The sequence below is a fragment of the Saimiri boliviensis genome, chromosome 1 (genome assembly GCF_048565385.1).
Source record: "Saimiri boliviensis isolate mSaiBol1 chromosome 1, mSaiBol1.pri, whole genome shotgun sequence".
NCBI lineage: Eukaryota > Metazoa > Chordata > Mammalia > Primates > Cebidae > Saimiri > Saimiri boliviensis.
The window spans coordinates 233387110-233398903 of record NC_133449.1 but is presented as its reverse complement, the minus strand read 5'-3'; the positions used below and the strand labels follow the sequence as shown (position 1 = coordinate 233398903).

The 11794-nt window shown below is 36.9% G+C and overlaps 1 pseudogene; it reads right to left on the bottom strand.

Annotated features, from left to right (window-relative positions):
- Nucleotides 1–688: 688 nt before the first annotated feature.
- On the bottom strand, nucleotides 689–2230 carry LOC101048678 (importin subunit alpha-8-like; annotated as a pseudogene).
- Between the last annotated feature and the right edge of the window lie 9564 nt (nucleotides 2231–11794).

Genomic DNA, 11794 nt, shown 5'->3' with positions numbered 1-11794 from the left:
AGGTTTGTAATTCTCCTTGAAGAGGTTCTCCACATCCCTTGTGAGCTGTATTCCTAGGTATTTTATTCTCTTTGTAGCAATTGTGAATGGGAGTTCACTCATGATTTGGCTCTCTGCTTGTCTGTTCTTAGTGTATAGAAATGCTTGTGATTTTGGCACATTTATTTTGTACCATGAGACTTTGCTGAAGTTGCTTATCAGCTTAAGGAGATTTGGGGCTAAGATGATGGGATTTTCTAGATACAGGATCATATCATCTGCAAACAGAGACGATTTGACCTTCTCTCTTCCTTTTGGATACCCTTTATTTCTTTCTCTTTTCTGATTGCCCTGGCCAGAACTTCCAATACTGTGTTGAATAGGAGTGGTGAGAGAGGGCATCCTTGTCTTGTGCCAGTTTTCAAAGGCGATGCTTCCAGCTTTTGCCCATTAAATATGATGTTGGCTGTATAAATGGCTCTTACTGTTTTGAGATATGTTTATTCAGAGTTTTTAGCATGAAGGGGTATGGAATTTTACTGAAGGCCTTTTCTGCATCTATTGCAGATAGTGTTTTTTTTTTTTTTTAAAGTATTGAACATTTTATTAATGTTAAATTTTGAAAGCTTTACATTTAGGATACACTAAGATATAGGACTGCTGCTTCTTAAAGAATTTATCCTTTAGTGTTGGGTTGTTGGTTTAGGAGTTATGGAACTTGGCTGTTTTTTGCTAAGCATTCGTAATATATGATTTCACAATGTTGGTCTAGGACTTGGCTCAGTAAAATTAGGCTCTCATCTTCTTCCTCACTAAAGTGCTTCTCGATGATGTTCAAAGCAGACCAGCAAATCTGACAGTTCTCATGCAGTTGTAAAACCTCAATTCTATTGATTCCACTGAGTTCTATAAGAAGACACAGGATTTCCTTCTCAGCCTCTTTTATGCCACTTGGAGGATGCAAGAGATGACATCTAGGATGATAACAATTTTAACACCTGGGACAGTAAGCAGATTCACCAGTGGTTTCAGGACCCCGGAATGGAGGAGCTAGATCAGCTGATTCATGGTGGCCCCCATTGCAAAGTTAGCCACCATCCAGACAGCCTCTTTGTGGACTTTAAATTCCATTTTTTAACAGAGCCACTAAAGTAGGCAAAACGTCATAGATAAACAGCTACAGGATGTAGTGAGAGGTCTCTGCCACCACATTGATTAGAGCCCAGGCCCCCTACTTTTGGGTGGAGGGCTTTTTGTGCTACAGGAGTGGGGGCAGCACGTTCAACATGCTCATGTCAATGGCCATCTGCTTCTGCTCACCTGTGCTGTGACAATGTTCCCCATGGTGGGACAGAAGGGATCAAGACATTGAGTTCTGAGCTGGTCATCAGTGCTACCAGCCTGGGCAGAACCCCCGTGTCAACCACTTGGCTGATGTGCTTGTTGAAGCCATCAGTGAGATAGGACAGTGGCCAGTAGGCTTCCAAGAGAAGCTTACTATTGTGGTGCTGCAGGAGGTGGAAGAGGGCTGGCAGCATCTGCTTCACTGTAAGGGTACGGGTTCTTCTTTGGGCACAGGTTCTACAAGGTCTACGTGATGTTCTGCAGAAATGTGATCAGTAGGGTGGGTGAAATCAAGGACAGCAGATATGGGATGGCATTGCTTGAGATGACGTTACCTCTGAACTCTGGGTCATCACTGGCTATATTGCCAAGAACCCACACTGCCTGTTCACACACAGCCATGTTGGGGAAAGACAGGAGCTGCATCAGGGCTGGATGCATCCCCCTTCTACCATCACTCGAATCTGCTCAGAAGTCCCTCAAGCAATGTTGGTCAGGGTCCAGGCAGTGTCAAACTGCAAGCAGGGGTAAAGTGATAACTTCAGAATCTCCACCATCCTGGGAATGAGGCCCACTTCAGTGATAAATTTCAGAGGGGATTCTTTTCATGGGATAGCATTTTCCTGGCTGTCTGGGTGGTCTGGAAACATAGGACCAAATCTGAGCTATTTATACCTTTGATTATTTCACCCAGAATGAGGCTGACTGCTACCCCTTTGGCTGTTTTTTCAGAAGCTGTGTCAGGGCAGAAGCTGGTGATATTCCTTCTCTTTAAGGTCTGTTCATCTTTCTTGGCCTTTCGGGACTCCAGGCTGATTGCCATCCTCTGCTGTTGGCTCAGAAATGCATCTTTGTCTCAGTACTTAAATTTTCTCAGCCTGTCTTCTGGAGCATCTAAGGTCAGTTTTTGTCATTAGTTCTGTTTATGATGAATTAGGTTTATTGATTAGTGTATGTTGAACCAGTCTTGCTTCCTGGGGATGATAGCTGACTTGATTGTGGTGAATACGGTTTTTGATGTGTTGCTTTTTGTTTGCCAGTATTTTATTGAGAAATTTCACAGTGGTGTTCCTCAGGGATATTGGCTTTAAGTGTCCTTTTTTTTTTTGTCGTATCTCTGCCAGGTTTTGGTATCAGCATAATACTGGCTTCATAAAATTAGTTAGGGAGAAGTCCTTCCTTTTAAATTATATGGAATAGTTTCACAAGGAATGGTACCAGCTCCTCTTTGTGCTTCTGGTAGAATTCATCTGTAAATCCTTCTGGTCCTGGGCTTTTTTTTTTGGTTGGTAGGCTGTTAATTACTGTTTCAATTTCAGAACTTATTATTGATTTATTCAGGGATTTGACTTCTTCCTGGTTTAGTCTTGAGAGGGTGTGTGTGTGCAGGAATTTATCCATTTCTTCTAGATTTTCTAGTTTATTTGTGTAGAAGTATTTATAATATTATTCGATGGTTGTTTGCATTTCTGTGGGGTCAGACAGACTAGTGGAACAGAACAGAGATCTCAGAAATAAGGCCACACATGTACAACCATCTGATCTTTGACAAACCTGACAAAAACAAACAATGGGAAAAGGATTGATTTCCTATTCAATAAATGGTGCTGGGAAAACTGGCTAGCCATATGCAGAAAATTGAAACTGGACCCCTTCCTTACACCTCATACAAAAATTACTCAAGATGGATTAAAGACTTAAATGTAAAACCCAAAACTATAAAAACTCTAGAAGAAAATCTAGGCAATACCCTCCAGAATACAGGCATGGGCAAAGACTTCATGACTAAAACATCAAAAGCCATTGCAACAAAGGCAAAAATTGACAAATGAGATCTAATTAAACCAAAGAGCTTCTGCACAGCAAAAGAAACTATCATCAGAGTAAGCAGGCAGCCTACAAAATGGGAGAAAAGTTTTGTAATCTAGCTATTTGACAAAGGTCTAATATCCAGAATTTACAAGGAACTCAAACAAATTTATGAGAGAAAACAAACAACCCCATCAAAAAGTAGGCAAAGGATATGAAAAGACACTTCTCAAAAAGAAGACCTTTATATAGCCAACAAACATGGAAAAAACCTCAACATCACCGACCATTAGAGAAATGCAAATCAAAGCCACAATGAGATACCATCTCACACCAGTCAGAATGGCAATTATTAAAAAGTCAAGAAACAACAGATGCTGGCAAGGCTGTGGAGAAACAGAAACAGTTTGCACTGTTGGTAGGAATGTAAATTAGTTCAACCATTGTGGAAGACAGTGTGGCAATTCCTCAAAGACCTAGAACTAGAAATACCATTTGACCCAGCAATCCTATTACTGGGTATATACCCAAGTAAATATGAATCATTCTATTATAAAGATACATGCATGTGTATGCTCATTGCAGTACTATTCACAATATCAAAGACATAGAATCAACCCAAATGCCCATCAATGATAGACTGGATGAAGGAAATATGGAACATATACACCATGGAATACTATGCAGCCATACAAAGGAATGAGATCATGTCCTTTGCAGGGATGTGGATGGAGCTGGAGGCCATTATCCTCAGCAAACTAACACAGAAACAGAAAACCAGGCACCTCATGTTCTCACCTGTAAGTGGGAGCTGAACAATGATAACACATGGGCACAGTGAGGAGAACAACACACACTGGGGCCTGTCCAGGAGTGAGGGAAGGCAGAGCATCAGGATAAATAGCTAGTGAATGCAGGGCTTAATACCTAGGTGATGGGTTGATAGATGCAGCAAACCACCATGGCACCCATTTACGTATGTAACAAACCTGTATGTCCTATACATGTATCCCAGAACTTAAAATCAAATCAAATTAAATTTTAAAAAAGCAGAATTTAAAAATTTTTTTGAAGTCTAACTTGTTAAATAGTTCACGCTGCTTCTTTCCTACCTAGAAATTTTTGCTATATCAAGAGTGTATAGATTTTCCTCCATGTTTCCTCCTGGAAATTTTATAATTTTTGCTTGTTTAGGTCTTCTCTAATATAAGTACTTAAGGCTATACATAATGCTCTAAGCTCTGCTTTAGTCTTATCTCACACATTTTGATGCTATCATCACCATTCCACTTAAAATGTTTTCTAATTTTCTTTCTGATGTTTTCTTTGACCCATGCATTATTAAGAAGTATATTGCTGAATTTCTAAATATTTGGGAATTTTCCTTATATCTTCCTGTTATTGATTTCTAATTTAATTTTCTTGTAAGAGAACATACTGTATATGATTTCAACCTGATTAAATTTCCTATGGCCCAGAAAATGGTCTATTTTGGTGACTGTTGTGAATGCACTTGAAAAGCATGTTTGTTCTATTTTTGAGTGATGTATTTTATACATTTATCATTTGGGTCAAGTTGTTTGTATTTTTCAAGTCTTCTGTGTCTGTACTGATTTTTTTGCCTGCTTGTTTTATTAATTAATGAAAACAAAACTGTTGAAATTTCCGATTGTATTTGTGGATTTGTCTATTTTTCTTTTCAGTTCTATCAGCTTTTTTCTCAGATATTTGGAATCTCTGTTATAGGATACGTACAGATTTAGGATAGCTATATCTTTTTGATAAGTTTACTCTGTTATCATTATGTAATTTATCTCCTATTCCTGGTAATATTCTTTGTTCCAAACTATACTTTGTCTGTTAATATCCATTCCAGTTTTTTTACAGTGCATTTTTGCAGTCTTATTTTTTTAATCTGTAATCCACTTCTTGTAGTCCACTCAGATAACCTCTGCCTTTTAATTAGAAAGTTCAGGCCATTTACATTTAATGTGATTATTGATATGGTTGAATTTAAAACTACTATTTTGACACCTGTTTTTATTTGCCCTACCTGTTCTTTGTTCCTTTTTTTCTTCTTTTTTGGGGTCAGCTGAGCATTTTATAATATTTCAGTTTATTTCCACTATTACTTATTAGTTATACTTATATTTTTGCTTTTGCATTTTTAAAGATTATTTCTGATTTTTGAATGTGCATCCTTTGCTTATCAATTTCTGTGGGTGACAGGGTTTGCTATCTTTCCCCCAGTGACTTAAGGCCTTTGTTCCACAGAAGAGGAGGAGCCAGATGGATTTTGTGCCTTTCTCACTCTACTGATGGAGGCCCTCTTCTCCCACCCTGCCCCAAATCTTTCTCATGTCCACTTGTAGTTCTTCTCCACACACCCCCATTGGAGGTATGCGGAGAAGAACTGCAAGTGGGCATAAACTTCCCTTATGTCTGAAACTCCCAGAGGCTCTATGATGTCCCAGTAGCCCAAATGAGGCCTAGCAACTTAAAAATTTTAACCGAATTCTTCTTACCCACTTTTAAGATGCTTAGTATCTCTTCCTCCAGTACTCTGCCACAATTAAGCCAGTGCTTGTATCATCACGAGGCTCCTGTCTTTCCTTGGCTTTCAATCTATTTGGTTGCTCTTTATATTAGCTCTCTAATGAGATTAAGAAATATTCTGATTCTGTAGTTCATGTTTTTATTGTACTTGCAGCAGGAAGGATACCTTCATAACTAAATACTAGGCAGAAACGAAACTCTTGGAATAAGCTTTAATGCAGGCATTAGTCGTGGAAAAGTTGAGAAGCCAAACGGGTTGGTGAGTGACTCAGAGACTAGCAACATTAGATAGATTAGGCTGGAGGGAAAAATAGAAGAGGTACTGTAAGCCCAGTAGCTAGATTAATCCTGCAGAACCTAGGACCCTGGAAGCTTGTCTGTCAGGAGCTGGAGCTATGGAAGAAACATAGACATTACTTAAGATGTCACCTGAAGCATAGAAGGAAGGAGGAAATTATTCCATCTTTTCTCTTCCTTTTCCCATTCAGTTTCCTGACAGTGTTTCCCATTAGTCAAACTAGCTATTTCTAACAGACATGGCAACTTGGAGAATATAGCATGCAGATGACAGATAACTCCCTTATTAAAAGAGAGCAGGTAAAGGATAAAACATAGAGCTGAGGCCAATCACACTAAGACTAGCACAGGTGTTTATCCTCTATTTCTAAATCATGTGTTTATTTTACCTCATATTGATTTCCCAATTTTAGACATTATCTATTATTGACTTCCTGACACAGAAAATTTGGTTCCTTGCACTACTCGTCTCTTCCCCCACTCTAAACTTCCTTTGTCTTGCAAATATTATTTATATCACAAATTTTTGTCTAAAAATAATGAGTGCTACATTATTATAAGTACATATGCAGATGTTGTCCACAGCTGAATCATGTAATGTAGTATATTAAAAAGTTGTTTTAGCTAGGTGCAGTGGCTCATGCCTGTAATCCCAGTACTTTGGGAGGCCAAGGAAGGAGGACTGCTTGAGCCTAAAAGTTTGAGACCAGACTGGGCAACATAGTGAGATCCTGTTTCTTAAAAAAAAAAAAAAAAAAAAATTAGCCAGGTATGATGACATGTGCCCATGGTCCCAGCTGCTTGGGAGGTTGATGTAGGAGGCTTACATGAGCCTGGGAGGTCAAGGCTGCAGTGAGTCATGATCATGCTACTTGCACTTCAGCCTGGGTGACAGAGTGAGACCTTATCTCAAAATAAAAGTTGCTTTAATGTGGTAAAATACACATAAAGCTTACCATCTTAATCATTTTTAAGTGTTTACTTCAGTAGGTTAAGTATATTCAGTTTGTTGTCCAACCAATCTCTATAATTTTTTCAGACCTATTAAATGACTTCCCATTTTCCCCTCCCCCCAGTCCCTGGAAACCACCATTCTACTTTCTATTTTTTTGAGTTTGACTTCCCTACAGATATCTCATATAAGTTGAGTCATACAGTTTTTGCCTTTTTGTGACTGGCTTATTTCACTTAATTAATGTCCTCAAGATTCATCCACCTTGTAGCATGCATCAGAATTTCCTTCCTCTCTAAGAGTTAATATTCCATTGTATCATATGCCATATTTTGTTTATCCATTCATCCATCAATGGATGTTTGGGTTGGTTTTACTTTTTGGTTTTCATGAGTATGCTGTTGTGAACATGGATGTGTAAATATCTCTTTGAGACCCTAATTGCAAATCTTTTCATTAAATATCTGGAATTAGTTTCTGATTTATATGGTATTTCTATTTTTAATTTTTTGAGGAATCATTATTCTGTCTTTCATAGCAGCTATATGATTTTACCACCAGAAGTGCACAAGAGTTCAAATGTCTCCACATCCTCATCTATCTATCTATCTATATCTATCTATCTATCTATATCTATATCTCTCTATCTATCATCTATCTATCTATCTATATATTTCAATAGCAGCCATTCTAATGGGTAGGAGGTGATACCTCATTGTGGCTTTGATTTTAATTTCCAAAATTATTCGTGATTTTGAGCATCTTTTCCTATGCTTATTGGCCATTTGTGTATCTTATTTGGAGAAATGTCTATTCAATTCCTTTGCCTATTTTTAATTGGGTTATTTTGTTTTTGAGCTGTATGAGTTCTCCTTATATTCTGGATATTAACCTCTTATCAGATATATGATTCGCAAATATTTTTCCACGTTACATAGGTTGCCTTTTCAGTCTATTGATTGTTTTCTTTGATGCTCAGAAAAGTTTAGTTTTTATGTAGTTAAATTTATCTATTTTTACTTTTGTTACCTATCTTTCTGGTGTCATGTCTAAGAAATCGTTGCCAAATTCAATTCACTGAAGCTTTGTCCCTGTGTTTTCTTCTAAGAATTTATGGTTTTAGGCCTTAATTACGTTTATGTCTCTGATCCATTTTGAGTTAATTTTTGTATATAGCATAAGGATCCAACTTCATTCTTTTGCTTGTGGATTTCCAGTTTTGCCAACACTATGAGTTGAAAAGACTGTCTTTTTATCACTGGTAGAGGGTCATGATGACAAGTTGTCCAGGTTCTTGGTATTTTGAACAAAGAATTGGCCCAAACACCTAGCAATGCAAAGAAAGAATGAAGCAACGAAAGAACGGAAGCAGGGATTTATTGATAATGAAAGTACACTCCTCAGTGTGGGAGCAGACTGAGCAGTAGCTCAAGTGCCTGGATACAGAATCTTCTTGGGTCCAAATACCCCCTTAGAATTTTCCACTGGCCACTTCATGCTTACCTCATGTAATGAAGTGGTAGCCCACAATCAATCTGATTGGTTGCAGAAAGCAGTCAACCAGAGGCTGAAGTGAAGTTACAAAGGTCTCAGTACTGTGCAAACATCCACAGCAAAAATGCTTTTTGCAACCAATCAGAGGCTAAGGTGAAGTTACAAAGTTATACTTCTATGCAAAGGGAGACTCCACCCACAATCAGTCTGATTGGTTGTGGAGAGCAACCATTCAGCAGCTGGAGTGAAGTTACAGAGTTGCAAACGAAGACCCCACTGCCAATCGGTCTGATTTGTTGCAGACAACCCATCTCCCATCTGCCATGCAGAGAAGGTCAAAGGGAGTAGCCTCTGGTCCTTTTGTTACTTAGACTGAAAAGTTAGAATTTTCCTTTCAGTTTAGTTCTAGGAAGTCAGCATGAAACAGCCTTCGGTTCCCTGCCTCCAGATCCTATTCTCCTGCCTCACTTTCCCCATTGAATTGTCTTATTGTCTTTGTCAAAAGTCATTTGATCATATATGTATGGGTTTATTTCAGGACTCTCTATTCTGTTCCAGAATAGAGAGTCTCTATTCTGTCTCTGTCATTATGCCAATATCATACTTCTTTTTTTTCATGTATAATTACTCATTTATTATTGTACTTTAAGTTCTAGGCTACATGTATAGATCTTGCAGGATTGTTGCATAGGTACACACATGCCATGGTGGTTTTCTGCCTCCATCTCCAGTATCATACTTCTTTGATGACTGTGTCTTTGAAGTTTTGAAACCAGGACATATGAGACCTCCAAACTTCTTCTTTTTAAAGATTGGCTATTTAGGATCTCTTGAGATTCTATATGCATTTTGGGCTGGGCTTTTCTATTTCTGTGAAAAAACGTCATTGGGATTTTGATAGGAATTGCTTTGAATCCTAGGATCACTTTGTAGAATATTGACATCTTACATTAAGTTTTCCAATTCATAAACACAGGATATCTTTCCATTTATTTGTGTCTGCCTTAATTTCTTTCAGTGACATTTTGTAATTTTCAATGTGCAAGTCTTTTGCCTTGCTTATTTCTGAATATTTTATTCTTTTTGATTCTATCATAGACTTATTTTCTTAATTTTCTTTTCAGATTATTCATTGTTAGTGTGTAGAAATATAGCTGATTTTTTTTCTTGTTTTGATTTTGAATATGGTAACTTTGTTGAATTTATTAGTTCTAACAGGTTTGTGTGTGTGTGTGTGTGTGTGTGTGTGTGTGTGTGTGTGTGTGTGTAATCCTTAAGGCCTTCTACATACAAAATTCTGTTGTTTATGAATAGAGATCATTTAAATTCTTCTTTTTGGATGCCTTTCCTTTCTTTTTATTGACTGATTTTTCTGGCTAAGACTTCTAGTACTATGTTTATTAGAAGTGTTGAAAGTGAGCATTCTTGCCTAGTTCCTGATCTTGTAGGAAAGCTTTCAGTCTTTCACCTCTACTATGATAGCCGTGGACTTTTCCTACACGACCTTTATTGTGTTAAGGTAGTTTTCTTGTATTCCTGCTTTGTTGAGTGATTTTTTCATCGTTAAATGGTATTGAATTTCACTAAATACACATTCCCATTTTTTAAAGACAATTTTTTTTGCTTTGAAGTTTGAAATTGTTTGCTTGATTTTCTATGTATCTATTACCAATTTTTAATCCCTAAATGCTCCAACCAATCAATGAATTACTTACTAAAACAGTCAAACACATCAGATAATCTATCAGTTAATTTTTTCCCCTGGAGCCTTTGCCTCTGATGGCTTCTATTCTCTAAGCAGAACTGGTTGCTCTGAAGGCTGAGACCTCAGCTGTTTTACTGGGACTTCACTTTAGCACCATCTGGGAATATTTTGCCTGTCACCTATTGAATCTCCTGTTTCCTCTCTCCTCTACCTTATTCCTGATTTTAATAGAGCATAATTTACAGTAACTTTCTTTATTATTATCCATGATGGATAGCTTGGCTGGGTACAGAATTTCAGGTTGAAAATAATTTTTTCCTCAATATTTTGACGACATCAGTCCCTTTCTAGCTTCTTTTTCAAAGAAGAGTCTTAGACACTGATGTTGGGGCAGTTTATTCTGGAAGTGCTCTTACAAGACAGATAGTGGGAGCAGACTGGTGGTATGGGCCAGATAGAGTCAGGAGTCAGATGACTGGTAGAGTGTCCACCTGGAGTCCATTATCAGAGTTTGGGGGATTCTTTCTCCTTTTTTATGCCTGTATTCAGTCCAGGTCAGTTACCACGTGTTCTTTTCATAAAGTAAATGTTAGCTATTCTTGCGAGGGTAAGCATTGTTTTAAGATTGCATCTATGTTAAGTGGTCTTGTCTCTAGGGCAACCAGCATTTTTAGGTCTCGTTGTCATAGAGACCCAGTCATTCCCAGGCCATGGTTGGAAATCTTAGGCCAGGTTGCACCATACTGCTAAGTGAACATGTAGTGTAGACCCTGTGAAGTACTTGAGAGGGCCTTTTGGCCATCATTAATCTTATAGCTATAATATGTCTCTTATAGTATACTACACAATGTAACTTTGAGATGTCTAATGATACACTGATAAAAACTATTTTTTTTTCTGTCTGAAAATTTTAGGTCTTTTCTTTCTCCCTTGCATGCCTGAAGTGTTAACATGTACCTTGGTGAGAGTCATTTTTACTCATTCTTCTGTATACTGTGTGGACCTTTCAAACTGGAACTCATGCCCTTCAGGTCTGGGATTTTTTTAAATGCATGCATTTTTTGAAGATATTTTCTTGCCCATTTCCTCTATTTTCTCTTTCTGGAACTCTTACTAATTAAATTAAATGCTGAACTTTCTCTAACTTTCTTTTTTTCCTACCACTATTTTCCTTTTTTTTTGCTTTTACTTCCTAGATTTCCTTAACTTTATCTTCTAATTGTGGGATTTAATCTAAAAAGTATATATCCATATTTTAAAGAGCTTTTTTTCTTGAAATATCCCTTTTTAATAGACTTCTGTTTTTATGAAGATAATGCTTTCTATTATCTCACTGATTTTTGCTCCAGTCTATTGCCTTATATTTATTTTTTTATTATTTTTATTTATAAACATAATGTTTATTATTATTATTTTTATTAATAATATGTTTTATTATTAATTTTCAATTAACAAGTAAAATGTTTTTATTATTATTAATGTTTTTATTAATGTTAATTATTTTAAATGTTTTTATTATTATTAATTTTCAATTAACAAGTAAAATTATATATATGTATGTATACAATATGATGTTTTGAAATACATATACATTGTAGAATGGCTAAATTGAGATAATTAACATGTACATTTCTCACATATATTTTTGTGTGTAATGA